The sequence below is a fragment of the Oxyura jamaicensis genome, chromosome 7 (assembly GCF_011077185.1).
Source record: "Oxyura jamaicensis isolate SHBP4307 breed ruddy duck chromosome 7, BPBGC_Ojam_1.0, whole genome shotgun sequence".
In the NCBI taxonomy this organism is placed as follows: domain Eukaryota; kingdom Metazoa; phylum Chordata; class Aves; order Anseriformes; family Anatidae; genus Oxyura; species Oxyura jamaicensis.
This window is the reverse complement of record NC_048899.1, coordinates 12,756,865-12,772,026: the sequence shown is the minus strand read 5'-3', so window position 1 is coordinate 12,772,026 and position 15,162 is coordinate 12,756,865. Positions and strand designations below refer to the sequence as shown.

At 36.0% G+C, this 15,162-nt stretch overlaps 1 protein-coding gene across 14 annotated transcripts in view; it reads left to right on the top strand.

Annotated features, from left to right (window-relative positions):
- Nucleotides 1-15,162, top strand: part of ZNF385B (zinc finger protein 385B) — a 169,141-nt gene that overhangs the window by 144,252 nt on the left and 9,727 nt on the right. The gene's annotated exons all lie outside the window — the stretch shown is intronic.

Here is a 15,162-nt window from a genome sequence, read left to right as displayed (position 1 = left end):
TTCACCAGAGCTGAGCTTGACTTGGATGCTATAACGTGATTGACGCAGACAGTTCTCTGACCAAAAAATAAAAAAGCGAGAGAGAGAAAGAAAGAAGGGCACAAAACTATTTCCACACCCATGGGTATTTGTTGTCCTGTTCTCCCCACAGCAGCAAAACTGCATTTGGTTCCTTAACGATGAGCTAATTTTTGCATTGATTCACCTAGAAAATCACACGTTAGATTTAAGTAAGATAGTGTGAATGCAATGATATGTGTTCAGGGAAACAAGCCAAGTTACTATAACACAGTTTCGAGGTACCGTCTGCTCTAAATAAAATGTGCGTTATCGAATAGGAAGAGATTTCAAACATTTGATAAATATTTTACACTCTGAAACACCAAAAATAGCTTTAGTTAAAACAGCTTACCACTCCAGATGTACACTAAAACCTCAGACACCTGTTTAATAAGAAGATTTTAGTTAAAACTTCAGAGGAGTTAACGGTTGTGTAGGAATGCCTGGTGTGTAGTTGTGTTATGCACTGCCTGCCTTGATTGTGCCAAAGGCTGATGGCCAAGTAACACAAGTTGCAGCATCTTTACCAACTCTATCATTTTCCTTTTCAACTGTTTTCTCCAAGTCTAGAGCTGTCTCATGTGTTTCTTAGGCCAGCCTGTAAGATCTGTCCCTGACATAATTTTCTTCTTCTCTGTGCAATATATCTAAAATCATTTACTCCTCTGTTTTCAGTTTTTGAGAGAGGGTAAAATAATCTAAGCAACAAGATAAACCTGCTCCTGATATTGTTATATTGCCCCTGTTTTGGCAGTATGTTGTTACATGTTATTAATTACTCAACACAAATTAGACAGATTACCATCTGTGTCTGTTGGACTATACCACTGCAAGTGTTTCTACATCCAAAATAAATTTCTGTGGTGATTTAGTTATATGCTTTCTTCCAGTCTGGGGAACAACAGTTGCCTGTGAAGGGCAGGCTGCTCAAAGCCTGTTGCTGCTCTTCATAAGACTGCAGGTGGGATGTTCAGGAGGACAAAACTCTGAACCTGGAGTGACAAACTCTCCAGATCCAACTGGAATGCTGCTAGCAGAGATGGGGAATGGCTTGGAGACAGGAACTTTTAGTGAGCTATGGACAAGAAACCAAACCATAGTTTTGTTTAGCTGCACATGAACAATAGCCTCTGTAAGGGAAAGTGTTCTTGAACACGTTTAGCTCTTTAACATAATGCTTAGTTCAGCAAAAAATGTTGCTGCTGGGAATCAATGCCATGGTGGTTGTTTTTTGTTCTTGGTGGTGGTGTTTTTTGTTTAGTTTTGTGTGTGTGTTTTTTCATTAATTTATTTCTGAATATTCTAACACAAGGTTTAGTTCTTTGAGAAATGCATTATTACCGAATATTCACTGTATAGGTATATTTCAGTTTTCCTTAAAAAACAAAAATAACATCTAATACTAAGAATTTAATTTCTGTTTGTGGCTATGGTGTTTTCATCCTGATTTCCTAAGGAGGTGAAACTTAGTCATATCATCTATTCTTATCTTTGTCATGCTCTGCAGAGTCTTCACAACTTTGACTCTTGCCTCATGTAAAAAAATTCATGAGATGAAGGTGCGTTAAAGAAACTCGTAGAAGTATGGTGAAAATTGGCAGCTGGGTAGGATAGAAGACTTAAGATATACTCCATCCTGAGAGAAGCTGCAGTGAGCTCTGTTTTGCTTGGCCTACTGGCTGGCCTGGCACTATGTTTGCCTTCAGCTAGGAGATTTCAGTTTGAGTTGTTTGGGTGTGGCATAGGCCTGAAAAAATGGCCTTATAAGTACAGGAGGAAGATGGGGGCTAAATGGAATCAAGGAAGGGAATTAAATCCCACCACTTGTGAAACTGTTTTAACTGTTGTATTTTGAAGCATTGCTAAGTTCCTCAGAAATGTTCATCAAGAAATGTCGTTCCTGGTGTCCATTCACTGAGTACGGAAGAGGAGAATAAGAAGCTAAGAAGAGAAGAGACTTAAGTTCCAGTGTTCCTTTGTTACCTGTTGCACATCTGCTGGTATTAATGCAGAATGAGTAGGGAGTATCACAGTACATGGATAAACTGAATTTACTATTACGTTACATAGGTCTGCTAATAAAAGGATACTAACAGCTTTTTTGATGTGCTATCATTTTGAGTGACTTGTTGGCATCTGACCCAAAGCTCTTCAGACAGAGCAGGTACTATATATTGAAATAAAATGTCAAGTTTGCTACAGATCCACCTCTTCTGTGGGGCAGACGTAACTATTTTAGATGTCATGCTATTTTTCAGAAGCAGTAGTAACCAGAAAAATGATTTCAGTGTTAGCTCATCTTGTATGATGAATATATCAAAGGCAAGACCCCAATTCATCCAGTCCTTATTTTTCACATCTTATGATGCAGCGGTCTCTCTACAGCTGTTCCTTCCAACTTGAGAAGTGTGGCTGCTGTTAGAGCTACAACAATTAAATTAATGTTTAAGGTATTTTGAGGAGTTTTCAGGAAAATGTGGGCTCCTGCAGAGAGATGGGCAGGGGCAACTCTGGAACTTGGTCTGAGTATGACGATTCCTAATGTGCGTGAAAGAGATCTTTGCTGCTGTTATTAATACAATATGATTCAGAAATAACTTCTGTAAATTGATCATCAGCAAATGTAGTGATAAAGCCATAGTACTGTAATGCAGAATCAGCTGCAACCTCAGGTAAGTGGATATGTTGATGGGTTGGATTGCACAACTTTTGCATTCTGGTGTGATCAGACTGTTATGTGATCTGATTTTCTAAGTACAAAACTCTTCACCATTTAGAAAATACTTGTTTACTACTACTTTGAAGTACCGCTGTTTTACCCTGTTCACTGTTTCAGCAGAGAAAAAGAAAAGGCATAGATGATGGGTGTAGTGTGGTTGTTCCCATAACTCTTATTAGGCTGTGCCTACTTGTCCTGATGGGAACTTTCAAACAGGAGGTGTCCATAGGGTATCCTTTCCGAGTTTCTCTAAACACCCCAGGCAAGTATAGCAACAGCTATGGAACAGCTTCATATGATAGAAAATGAGTGCTGTGATACTGCAAGCTTTTTTTTCCTTTTTTTTTCTTTTTTTTTTTGTGGCTGCTTTGTGAGATAGTTACAGAATGGCAGCATTAACAAGCCTGTGAACTGCTCTTTCATGTGGGGCAAAGATTACCTTCCCTCCCTGTGGGACCCCAGGATTTTAAGGATGGCTTCAAGCAGAAATCTATATGTATGAGGGAGAAACTTTTTATAAAGTCTGCACTGTTCAGTAGTTTGTCAAGTCTTTTAAGCTGAAAGATGTTGTGTTAATGTAATGTGCACACGTGTGGACATAGGTATTTCCAGTGAAATGCATCCCTTTAGAAAAGGGCACGGGTAGCAACAAGTACATAGCACAGTTTAGAATATGCAGAGTGCATTTTAAATATAGCTCTGAGAAGGCAACAGAAGATGGGTGTCTGTGATTCCAGTTTAGCATATTCTAGATGCTTATAGTGATGAGTCCCTCAGGAATGCTTATGATAATAAATGGACTAAAATGTCACTATTTACTTATCAAATAAAGAGGAATTCTTTGATTGCACCTCTAAATCAAAATAAATTGTTCAAAATGAAGCAGAGATGATGCAGGATCACTTTCTTTAAATTCTTCTTTGATATAAAAATGAAGAATTAAACGCAAGTGTTATAACCTACTAAAAAGTCAAAAACATGTTTCAGAATTTAAAAATAAAGCCTTTTTTGTCTTTGAGTCATTAAGTATATGATCTTTCCTTTTCAGTGAGAGGTGTTTGTGAAATTATATATGTGTATATATTTATATATACACACATATATGTGGGCATTTCAAGTTCAGATCTTCAAATAAGATCAGCAGGCTCTGCTACTTGGGACTTGTTAAAATGGACCCTTTGGATGTTCTATGAAAAGTCCTTTTTGTTCAGCTGGTACATTTGCAACATCAGGCACCTAATCAGGCCAAATTCTGGATCCTGTTTCAAATTCTGGCCCCTCTTACTACAATTTTGTTCTGTAATTGCATCTCAGAGCAGCTAAATGAGCAGTTCAGTGTCATGCTGATGATATTCCAGTATATGAGCAATCCTGTGCTGATCTGTTGTGTATGGCAAGGACAGCAAGAAAGGGATGTGAGTGGAAACCTCGTTTGCCAGTTTTTTGATCCAGCTGGGTCTTTTTAGGAGTTACTCCAGTTATTGCAGCATGCTAAAGCATGGTACAGTGTCTGCTGCCCAAGTGGGCTAGCTCAGATTTTCAAAACAGCCTAGACAGATTGATAGACATAAGTGCTACTTTGTCATGTAGACATACGGTAATGTTAGCCTATGAGATAGGACCAGTAACTGCAAGCTTTATTAGGGGAAGGAAAAAAAAAAAAAAAAAAAAAAAAAGGTTGACCTTGAGGTCTTGCCAGTGATTTTAGTTCATTGAGGGCTTTCTGTGGGCACTTTGAAAATAAAGCTGTATATTTTATTCCTTAGTAGAGTGCAACATGTTGAATCACATTTACTCAGGCACGTTACGATGGGTTGGATTTCTTCAGTGTCCCAATTACCAGTGCTATTTATTCATCAACTATGAATGAGATGTAATGTCCCATGGGATGGCATAGTTCATATTTCACAAGCCCACCATCAGGACACTCCCGTGGTCATGCTGCTTGAGTTGCCAAACTAAACTTTTCCATATGAATTGCTGTACTTAGAGTATCCTAAAAATGATACCCAATTCTGAAAACACTCTTAATATTTATTTTTAATTCATCACTTTATTTTAAAGGAATAAACTTTTTCTTTGCTTGTTTTAAATCACAATAATCTTATAGAAAGAGCAAAGAGATCATACAGCTTCCACAGCTATCTGTAGTATATCTGTTCTGGGGGATTCTAGGCTATTGTTATAGAGATGTCATTATAAGTACTTCAAAGCTTAGGATGTTTCCAGGGTATTTATTCTTTTATCCTTTGTAATGTTCCCAAGTCATCCAGACCTCAAAGTCTATGCTGCTGATATTGTGATGAAGTTGAATTTTGTGGAAAAGAGGCTATAGAAGGAGAGGAACATGACAGTGATTTGTTTGGCTTGCTGTACATCAACATTAACAAGTCATATTTAGAGGTTTTTTTTGTTTTTTTTTTTTTTCTTATGCTTCTCTGAGATGATTGTCTAGTCTCCACCAAAAGCTACTGAAAAACCTCATCAGTTTTTTGCATTTATGCTTACATAAAGAATTCTACTGAAATTATATGCTACAAAATAATAATGCATCTGTGTTTATGTGTATTCAGATAGTGCCTGCTAAGCACGGACATATTTATGTTAAAGAAGTTAGTTTATGGTCAGCTCTAAGAGGTAAATTCAGTCAGATTCACCCACCAAGGAGAGTCATTCCAGGGGTATTTTTCTGTGAAGGTCTCTGATGGTTGTAGGTTTTGTCCTCTTTCATTAAACGTTTCACAGCCCTCAGAAAAATGCTCTATATTGCTCTATACTGCCACCTGTTGAAACTCGATCCCCCAAAATAGATATAGAGACACAATACAGAACCTGCTGCTTGACCGTGGTGCTTTTGTGGTGGATAATCTAAAACAGAATTCAGGAATTCTCATAAATTCATCACATGTATGCTCTTGTTTCATGTGCAAGTACCATGCATGCATTTACATGAACATTTTATTATCAGTATTGATATGTAAAATACACTATCAGTAGCACATGTAAAGTTGATATTGGATTTAGTAGCTAATAGTCTCTGGGCATGTACTGGCGGGTTATTTCAGCACATACTTCAGGACATTGCTCTTTGATTTATGCCCTTAGGATGAAAGTTTAATCAAAAGGATTATTAGCAAATCAATGTCTATTAACAAGAAATCATTTAATTAGGTTTGAACTTTTGAAACACTTTCTTCCCTGTAACTCTTACTGGTCATACTTTTTCAAAATGTGATTTTCAAGCCTCATCTTTCCATGTGTGTCTTCTTACAAGCTAAATGGGAAAGCTGTTGTTCTGCATGGTTTGGTGTTGATGACTTCCAGGAGCTCCAAGGAGTTCTTCAGGTGTTTCTTCAGTCTGCCTATAATATTAACTAGAGCAGATCAAATTCTGCACCTCTACTGCAAACTGATTATAGGTGAAATTAACTGAAATTAACTGAAAAAAATAAGTTCTGTGACTGACACAATTACATTGTTGAGCTGTTCCAATTCCTGTTCAAATGGAAAAAGGTCAATCGTTTCTTTCTCTAGTCATTATATAAGTCAGAAATACATGCAAGCACAAGATTGTTTTGAAGAAATAGTAAGCTTTTTCTCCTGTAGTTATTTAAAAGCAGAAGCTCTGCATTAAAATCATACTGTAAGATTAAATACTTATCTGTGTGCTTTGCTGTGTGCCAGAACATTCATGTGCCCTAGATCACTAAAGAAGTATACTACTATAAATTATTCCAGTTATAAAAAATGGAATTTTGTTGCGTATTTTTTCATTAGCATTTTTTAAATTATGCAATTTTTTTCTTACTTTGGGTAGAGGTAAAGATAGGCATTGGGCTAAGCAAGAGGGACTATAGATACAGCTGGTCATTGGAGCAGAGCCCAAGGATGTTCTCAGCTACTTTTTGTTTGTTTTTAGCTATATGTATACAGTCATTTAAAGAATCCACTTATATACATTGAATCTTTGGCAACTCTTTTCTTGTTATATTGAGCATCTGTTTTTCTTGCTTGTTCTGCTAATGATGTGCCTGTTGAATATCCAATTTTTTTTTGATGATAATTGAATGAAAAGATAAATATGGAATGTCACAATATGATTAAATATATATTTCCATAGAGGATGCCAGAGGTGGCACAATGACCCTAACCTAGCAGAACTAGTATGTATGACATCATTATTTATTCATAATTAGTTATGCAACATATACAAGAGTTCTCAAGTCTTCAGGTATGGAAGTGGAGAAGGAGGGAAAATTAGAGTAAAAGAAGCAGTTAGCAAAAAAGTGAGTGTAAGATTGAGATACCAATGTCACTCATCTGATTTGCAATTTTCTAGTAGGAAGAAAGATGATCCAGAAGAATCTTAAAAAGCAAAGGTTTTGGAATGAGATTTTGTAAAAATTCCAAGAGAAAATGATATATCATTTTTTGTCACCTCAAGATAGTTATTCTGATGACAAATGACAGTATTGTTTGCATAAAAAAAAAAAAAAAATCATTTGTGATCCAAGAATGAGGTTTGGTTTTAGATGATTAAGAAATTCAAATCAGTAAAAGTTCTCTTACTCTCAGTAGGACTTAAATTAGACCTTTAAATTCATTAGAATGGAAAATTCCCAATAAAGACATCTGCAGTTTTTTGTTTGTTTGTTTGTTTTATAGTAAGCCAGGGTGGGAGTTGCTTTATCTGTAACTAATAGTTCCCCAAAGCTTATTGAAGAAAGGTATCGCTAAAGAAGTAAGACTGTTCATCTGATGCCGGACATTTAGCTTTGCCACATAATCAGAGAATAAATAACAGAATGCTGACTATTAGTCATGCAGTTACTAGTTGAATGGTGTTTTGTCTGTATCTAGTTGTGCCGAAGTTGGAGGTTGTGTCAAGTCTCTAAAATTTGAGAATTAAAGGTCTTTCTTTTCTCTCAGGCTTTGAGTGACTTTAGTCTCCAAATGTAAAACAATGGGTAACACCCAATACTGTTTCTTCAGGATGCTTTGGTTTAGCCTCTAAATGAAGTAAATGTTCTATTTTTGAACCTTTTTTTTTTTTTTTTTTTTTTTTCCTGGAAAACATGCACTTACAAGTGAGGAAAATAGTTTTGCTGGTGGATTTTTTTTTTCCTGTATTTTTTTCACCAAATATTTAAGTAAAGAAAAAGGCCTGTAAGAGTACAAGCCAGTCTAGTCTAGTAGCAGCTTCCATACATGAATAATGTGTCCAGTTTTTTTTGGTAAAAGTTGTTTTTACTCATCTTTATATTTATTATATTTATTTTTTTTATGCAACATAAAAGTAAGCAGCATTAAGAATACAATACTCAAGAAAAAATACTTGTTGCTAGGGCATGACAGACAACTGAGACCATGAAGTTGGTGAGTTGGTTTTGATACAAAATCGTTCAGAAATCCAGAATTGAAAACAAAAGTAAAAATATCCCTGGCTGGCACATCAGACGGTTAAATAGGTCTTTTGAAAACTTCTTTTATTATCTTTCCAACCTTAATTCTACAGCTGCTGCATTATTGAATTGGTGTGAGAAACATGCTACATTTCCATAGCATGTTTCCATAGCATAAAAATGTATATATGGTCAATAGGTTGTGTTTTATTTCCTTATCTTTTTTTTTTTTTTTTTTTTTTTTTTTCAAGGAGAGTCAATCAACTTGCATGTCTGTTAGGCAAGTTGTATGCAATTTATTGGTCAAATCTTGAGGACATGACTGCATACTTGCAGTCTTCAGGCAAACCTGCCACTGAAATCAGTGAGAATGCACAATTATAGATGTCATTTAACTGAAATGAAGATGAGTGTTTCATAATTGGCTTCAATGGCAGATCTGCCCAGGCAAGTACTGAGTCAGTAGTTCAGACACAGGCCCGTGAGAACATACTTGCATGCAGAATGTCCGTTCTTCTTGATTAATTTATTTAGACACCCATAAATTTTGTATTGAGTTCCAAAGCACTTTAGCAGCTGTGGGTAGAATTTTAAGATTATTTAAGCACAAACAGCAAGTACAATATGTTTCCAGTAATGTATTTCAGATTCATAGATGGAGGACATAACACTAATTTTATGGTTGAGGAGATGACCCAAAGCATTTTTAAGAAGCAAAGGATGTCTGGGTAGAACATACTGTTTGTTATAATCTTTGAATATTATTTTTCTAAATATTCCTACATTAAAAGGTTTAAAAGACAATAAAGTACTATGGAAAACTTGAATTCCCGTATTAGTAAAGTAAATGTGGCAGTCTGTAATGGGAGTATAAAATATTTACAAAACACAGTAGATGTCTGGTGTTAGAGAAAAATGTTTTACCAGGTAAAATACCCCCCCCTTCCCCCCCCCCCCCCCCCCGGTAAGAGTCACTTTTTTAATATCACATCATATACTATATTTCAAACTTTACCCAAACTGTGTAATAGTTTTCCAAGTCTGATTTTAGTTTTTCCATTCCAGCCAGTACAGACTGGCATACCTTAGAAAACATGAAAGGTTAAGATAGTTTTAAAATAAATTTACCAAGCAATAGAGCAACAGTACTGAAGAATGCAAAGCTATGGGATATTCTCACTTTAAGAATACTGCTTTAACTGAGGAATGTTTGAAATGTGAGTCTTCCTAGTTGATCCATAACTTTTGGACAGTTACTTCAATATAAGTTTTTTATGTATGGAAAAATGTCTGCAGGTATGCAAATAATAGACTAAAAATTGTAGGTGACTCTGTAGGGTCATCTCAAAAGCACCAAGTAGTTGGAACAGCAGGTGTTCTCTGTTGAAGAAGTTGTACAGGTAGGTGCAGAAATAAATATTGTAGGTCAAGATTTTGCAGCAGCAGAACCATGTGGACTTCTGAGTATTTTCTGATTCTCAGCAATCCACTTTCATAAGAATTAGAAGCATCCAAATTTTATAAAACAAACCTTTATAACATTTAATCCAATTATTTGTAAATTTATTTTGCACTCTGAAAAAGAGAGAGGTTCCTTTGTAAAAGAATTCCCTAGAGTCTTTGCTATGCCAATTCGGAAATAAAATATCTAAGAAATTAAGTATCAACATAACTGTTGTACCATAGCCAAGCAAGCAATACTTCTGAAATGAAAACGATACTTCAGTTCAGCCAGTTGGAGAGTAGTGATGCAGTTAATCAAATAATCAGTCTAGCTACAAAGCTCACTCAATATTGCAGAGCCATCCAGACGTTTCCTGATGTAGCTTCAGTATTTCGACAAAATACATTGTAGCTTATTTCAGTGCACATTTGTGCTTGAGATGAAAAGCGTTATATTTATAGCTTCCATTTGTTTCTCATCTTTGTATGGAAACAAAATTGGTTTTTGTTTAGAATGTGTCAACCATTTATTTCATGTAAGTACCTTTCATTATATAAAACCTAGCCATTTTTTTTCAGACAGGTCTGAGGTACAAGGAAGAGCATTTTACAAAAAACTAAAGGTAACCAGAGGGTTAATGGATACTCTGTGCTGTCTGATTTGCATGTAGGTTTGCAGTGGAATTTTTCTAGAACAGAGCCCTACGGGTTTTTCAGCCTCATTTCTCAGTAGACTGCACAACTGGTGAGAAAGTAGGTATTTTGTCTGACAGCCATTAGTCTCATTATTCAGCAAATGTGGAGATAAAAACAAAAAAGATTTCAAAATCCCTTATCAAAGTTAGCTAACTCTGTCTTAATGAGTGTCAAGAAATAATCTAATGCACTTTTTTTTTTTTTTTTTTTGAGTGATGATGAGATGCAGGATGGACTGCTTGCAAATGCTGTAAAGGTTGTGACCACCAGTGACTTAATTGCTTTCCTTATATTGGCTTCATGGCATATATATCTCAGTGTTCATCTTTCTCTTCATGAAAAGGATAATTAATTGTTTAAATGCATCCTTTATTCCTTTATAACAGTGTGAGCCGGCAGAAGATAAGACTTTATGTGAAGAACAATGGTTTGATGCTTGCTTTTTTTACTGGAACTATTGTCTGCATTTCTATTCAGTAGAGTTTTTCTGCTGATAGATTGAGAAAGGCCCTTCTTGTCCTCCTGTTAATTCAGTCATTGATCCTCTTCTCTCTCCATATCTTGTTTCAGGGCAAACAGAACTAAGCTAAATATAACTAAATATTGTTTCCAATATGATAACTTGTGAAATATTGTCTTCTGGTCCAGACTAGAGCCACCTGGCTCCAGAGCCAGGGTAGATCCTAGGATTTGTAGATCCTTCAAGTACAATATGGCTAAATAAGCCTTCGCAACATTAATTTTATTTTTTCATGCTTTTCTAACATCTCTTTTATGAATTTCAGACAGCCTTGCAACCTCTTTGATTGTTATCTCTCTACTTCTGTATTTTTGTCTTAAATACTGTGAATTTTGTTACAGTATTTCTATGTGAAGCTTTTAACGTCCAGTTCTTTCTTCCCCATATTTCTTACTAACATTTTTCATAATTTTCCATTTTAATAATGGCATCATTTTCTTTGTCTTTGACAAATGCAGCTAGGTCAAAGCCAGTTATGTTCAGAAGCAATGCTGCAGGGATACTCCTGGACTCTCAGTGGGAGATCAGTAGCTTTTCTATGTTATTTCACCATTTTATCCCCTGAACTAAAGCTACTGATTTTCTCTCTCCAAATTCTTCAAATCCTTCACTTCCAAAGCTCTCCGTGCATTGTTTCTCTGTTGTAGTGTGCTTTTAAGGTGCTGACTTGCACTTACCACCCCTCAGCCATTGTGACCAGCATCGCACGTTTTCTCGTCCTGTTTGTGAAGATCTTCCTACAAACAGCTGCCAAACTTACTTTAGTTACCATCACCTGTGATTTTTCTTGTTTTTTTTTTTTGTTTGTTTGTTTGTTTTTTTTTCTGTGATGGAGTGAAAAACATAAGAATGCTTGTGAAAAGTATAGCTGCCACACCAACACATATGTTGACCTGTTCTGTCTCCTGTGATTTCATCTATGTCTGTCTGCAGCTGTGATCTCTGCTCTTAAACTGCAGATCATTTGGTCTGGGGACCGTCTTGCTGTTACGTGCAGAAAGCTTAGAACAGCAAGGTCAAATGAAAAGCTGCAGTAATACCAACTAACTGGCCTCTTTTCAGCATTGTCAGTGGCTTTATAAAGGAGAGTAGGAAGAAACTAAGTTTCACTAAGTTTTGTGTCAGATGTGCCAAGAATCTAAAATACCAAGTTCTAACTGAGTTAGAATTTTATCTTTCAATAAATACATTTTTACTTTGTCTTTACTGAGACCAATTTAACAACAATTATTAGTTTTCAGCAAAATTCCTTGGACTGTATATGGATGTAATTAATATACCTTAGATTTCCTTTGCTATGCACTTGATAAGGGAAAGAATATTTATACAAAATTCTGACAATGTGATAGATCTCCTTGTCCCATTCTGCAGTCACTGAATGCTTCAAAGGTTGTTTAATGCAGCCCAATAGTCGTATTTGGAGCTGTTGAAATTACAGGGAGAACCTGGTTTCCCTCAGTACAACTCTGCTGGTTTGGGAGATATGCCTGCTTTACCTCAAAGTCTCAAACAGTCTAAAAAATAAGCACTTCAGGTTAATACTGGTGACCAGTCACACAGCCCATGTGAACTCAGGGCTGTCGAACCTCTTTGCACCTCATTTCTAGTGGCAACATAAAGCTATTCAAAGTTGTGAAACCCATAAATAAAACACAAATTCTTCCTTTCAGAAATCACTTTTGTTATTATTGTTACCATAGGAAACTCCATAGTCAGAAATTAATTTAAGGTGTTCAGAATCATCAAGCTATCCAAGTTCTTAAAAGCTGTTCCTTCAGCAGTGATGTGGTGTAGCACAGAGCTGTAAATAAGGCTGATACTGCCAGAGGCTTTGCACTTAACCGTGCATCATCTGTTCTCTGGTAGCACGGCATTGATAACCACTCAGTGATCAAGTTGTGCTTTAGTTTATTCCTTGTGTCTCCTAACACAGCCACTTGAGGCTGGAAGTTGCACTGGAAACTGCACAACTCTTTCTTTTAGGTTCTTCAAGATGAAAGGGACCATAAGTATTTCAAGTATTTACCATTTTCTTTTATAAAAGAGAATCAAAATATCTAGACTACTAGAAACAGTTTTTCCATTATGCTCTTTTCCAGGCTGGAAGTATGTTTTTTTGTTTGAGAAGGTGAAATCTATATAATAATAATCTTTTATAAAATCAAATCTCAATTTGTGGGATGAGAAATTAGCAAATTCCTCAAAAGGGCTCTGGTGCAGGGCTGTGTAGAGCAGCAGTGGCCACTTTACAACTGGTGTACTGTGTTTTGGTTGTAAGTAGTTTGCGTAGGGCTGCTTCTCAGCTGGGGAATGCCAGGTTGACCAAGTAACAAAGACAGATGTGAAGCATACATACACACACAGAAATGTATTCTCAGTAAATAATATATTATTGCTTCTGAGCAGATTTATTTAAGTATAGGCAGAAAATGTACATGACAGTTTTGTAAGGGTTATTAGGATTGTAGCAGAACTCTCTACCTAAATGCTTTTGGCATATGTGATGGAAAGGACTCCTGCAGGGTATCCCATACATAATCTAAATCTTGCATAACCTGTAAATATTATTTCGGTTGCTATTTGAACAAGCTGTTGTAAAGCAGAAGTTTATTGCAAAGATATACTTTGTGCATCTTCAGTGATAAAAACTGTAGGTAGGCATGTTGTAGGATGTAAGTAGAAATAGCTATTATTGATACAGAAAACCTATATCATTTGAATTTCTACGTTTATATGTGAGTTTTATAATTCTGCTTGTTTTTATTTTTATTAAGAACCTGGATTAAAAAATATGAATTTTAATTTATTTTCCCATTAAAAACAGCACCTATATTTTCATCATAAATTCCAAGTGAAAACTTCTGTCTAATGTGTATGGAAATCATCACTCACACTCTAGAGAGAAAAAAAAAAAAAAAAAAAAAAAAAAGTAATTTCCTAGCTATAAAAACCAAGACCTATTGGTATGTTTTAGTATGGTAAGAGATCAGTTTAAAAATATAAATTCCTAAAGTTCAAATATATATATTATAAAATTATAAACACTTGTCACAAATTACAAAGTAAGCAAAGTGAATTCTCTTAAAAGTACATTGTTAACCAGACTGCTTAATGAAATGATGAACTGGTTAGGGGAAAAAAGTTGTGTTGCTCTCTGTATGGCCTGCACTGATGGTCAGTCTGTGCATGGGGATGGAGCATTGACGTGCCATTATTAGGAACCAGGAGAGGATACAACTGCACAAATGAAGTGCAGGTTGAGTGTCACTGGGAAGGTGTATGGTAGCAGCTTTGCCCCTTCTTGAGCTACATAACAGCAACAGTAGTGAGAGAAACATGAACCATACAAGGTGGTACATCACTTGGGCTGGCAGGGCGCTAGAACCGATTAGATTTAAGGCTGTCAGATGTTATCCTAAGCTGTTTTCTAACTTGGATATGTAAAGCCAAAACAAGGTACTGCTAATTAAATAAATAAGTCTTGAATTCTAACATGGTGCTGACGCAGACATGAGGCAAACAACCACAAATATATGAAAACAACTTCAAAGCAGAATTGAAACAATGTAAGTAGGCAACAAGAGCATTGGTATTACTGAGCCCAAAGCAATACTTAATTAGCTTGCTTTATTTTTTCCTTGGGCTCTATTTCAAAATAAATTCAGGCTTCAGTAAGAGCTCAGAATGAACCACTGATTTATTTCTCTGGAGTCCTGAGGAAAAGGCAGACTTAATTAAAAGACAGAAATTTAACACAGATGAAATATGGCCTTCTGTGTGGAAAACGAACATAGTCCAGTATAGTGCAACTGTACGAATTAGATTTTAGATGGACTCCTTGCATGTGAGTTGCGATGTGGGCATTTCAAGTTGACCCTGGGTCAGACTGAATCACAGCTGCAGCTTGCTGGGAGGAGACTGACACCGTCTGGTTCCAGTTCCCTTCTGCGGAGCTGTAGGATGGTGATCTTCCTGCTTTCTATATACATATGATCTGCATTTCCTGTGCTTTGCACAGTTAAATAGTTGGTAGGTATTTGTCTCAAACAAAACTGTAGGTAATGGTGTTTTGAATTCTGTAGACTGAAAACAATATGCTATTATCCAAAGCTCATCTGGGGAAGTGCAATTTTCTGATTTAGAAGGCAGAAAAAAATAAATAAAAAATCTTGCCCCACTGCAGTGATAAATATGTACTTAGCTCACTGTACTTTCTGTGGGAGTTAAACTGTCTAATAACCTTCCAATTACAACTTTTGAAGATGTTCTGCATTAAGCACTTACAATGGTGGAAGGAAACTTATATAGAGGCATGTATCTCT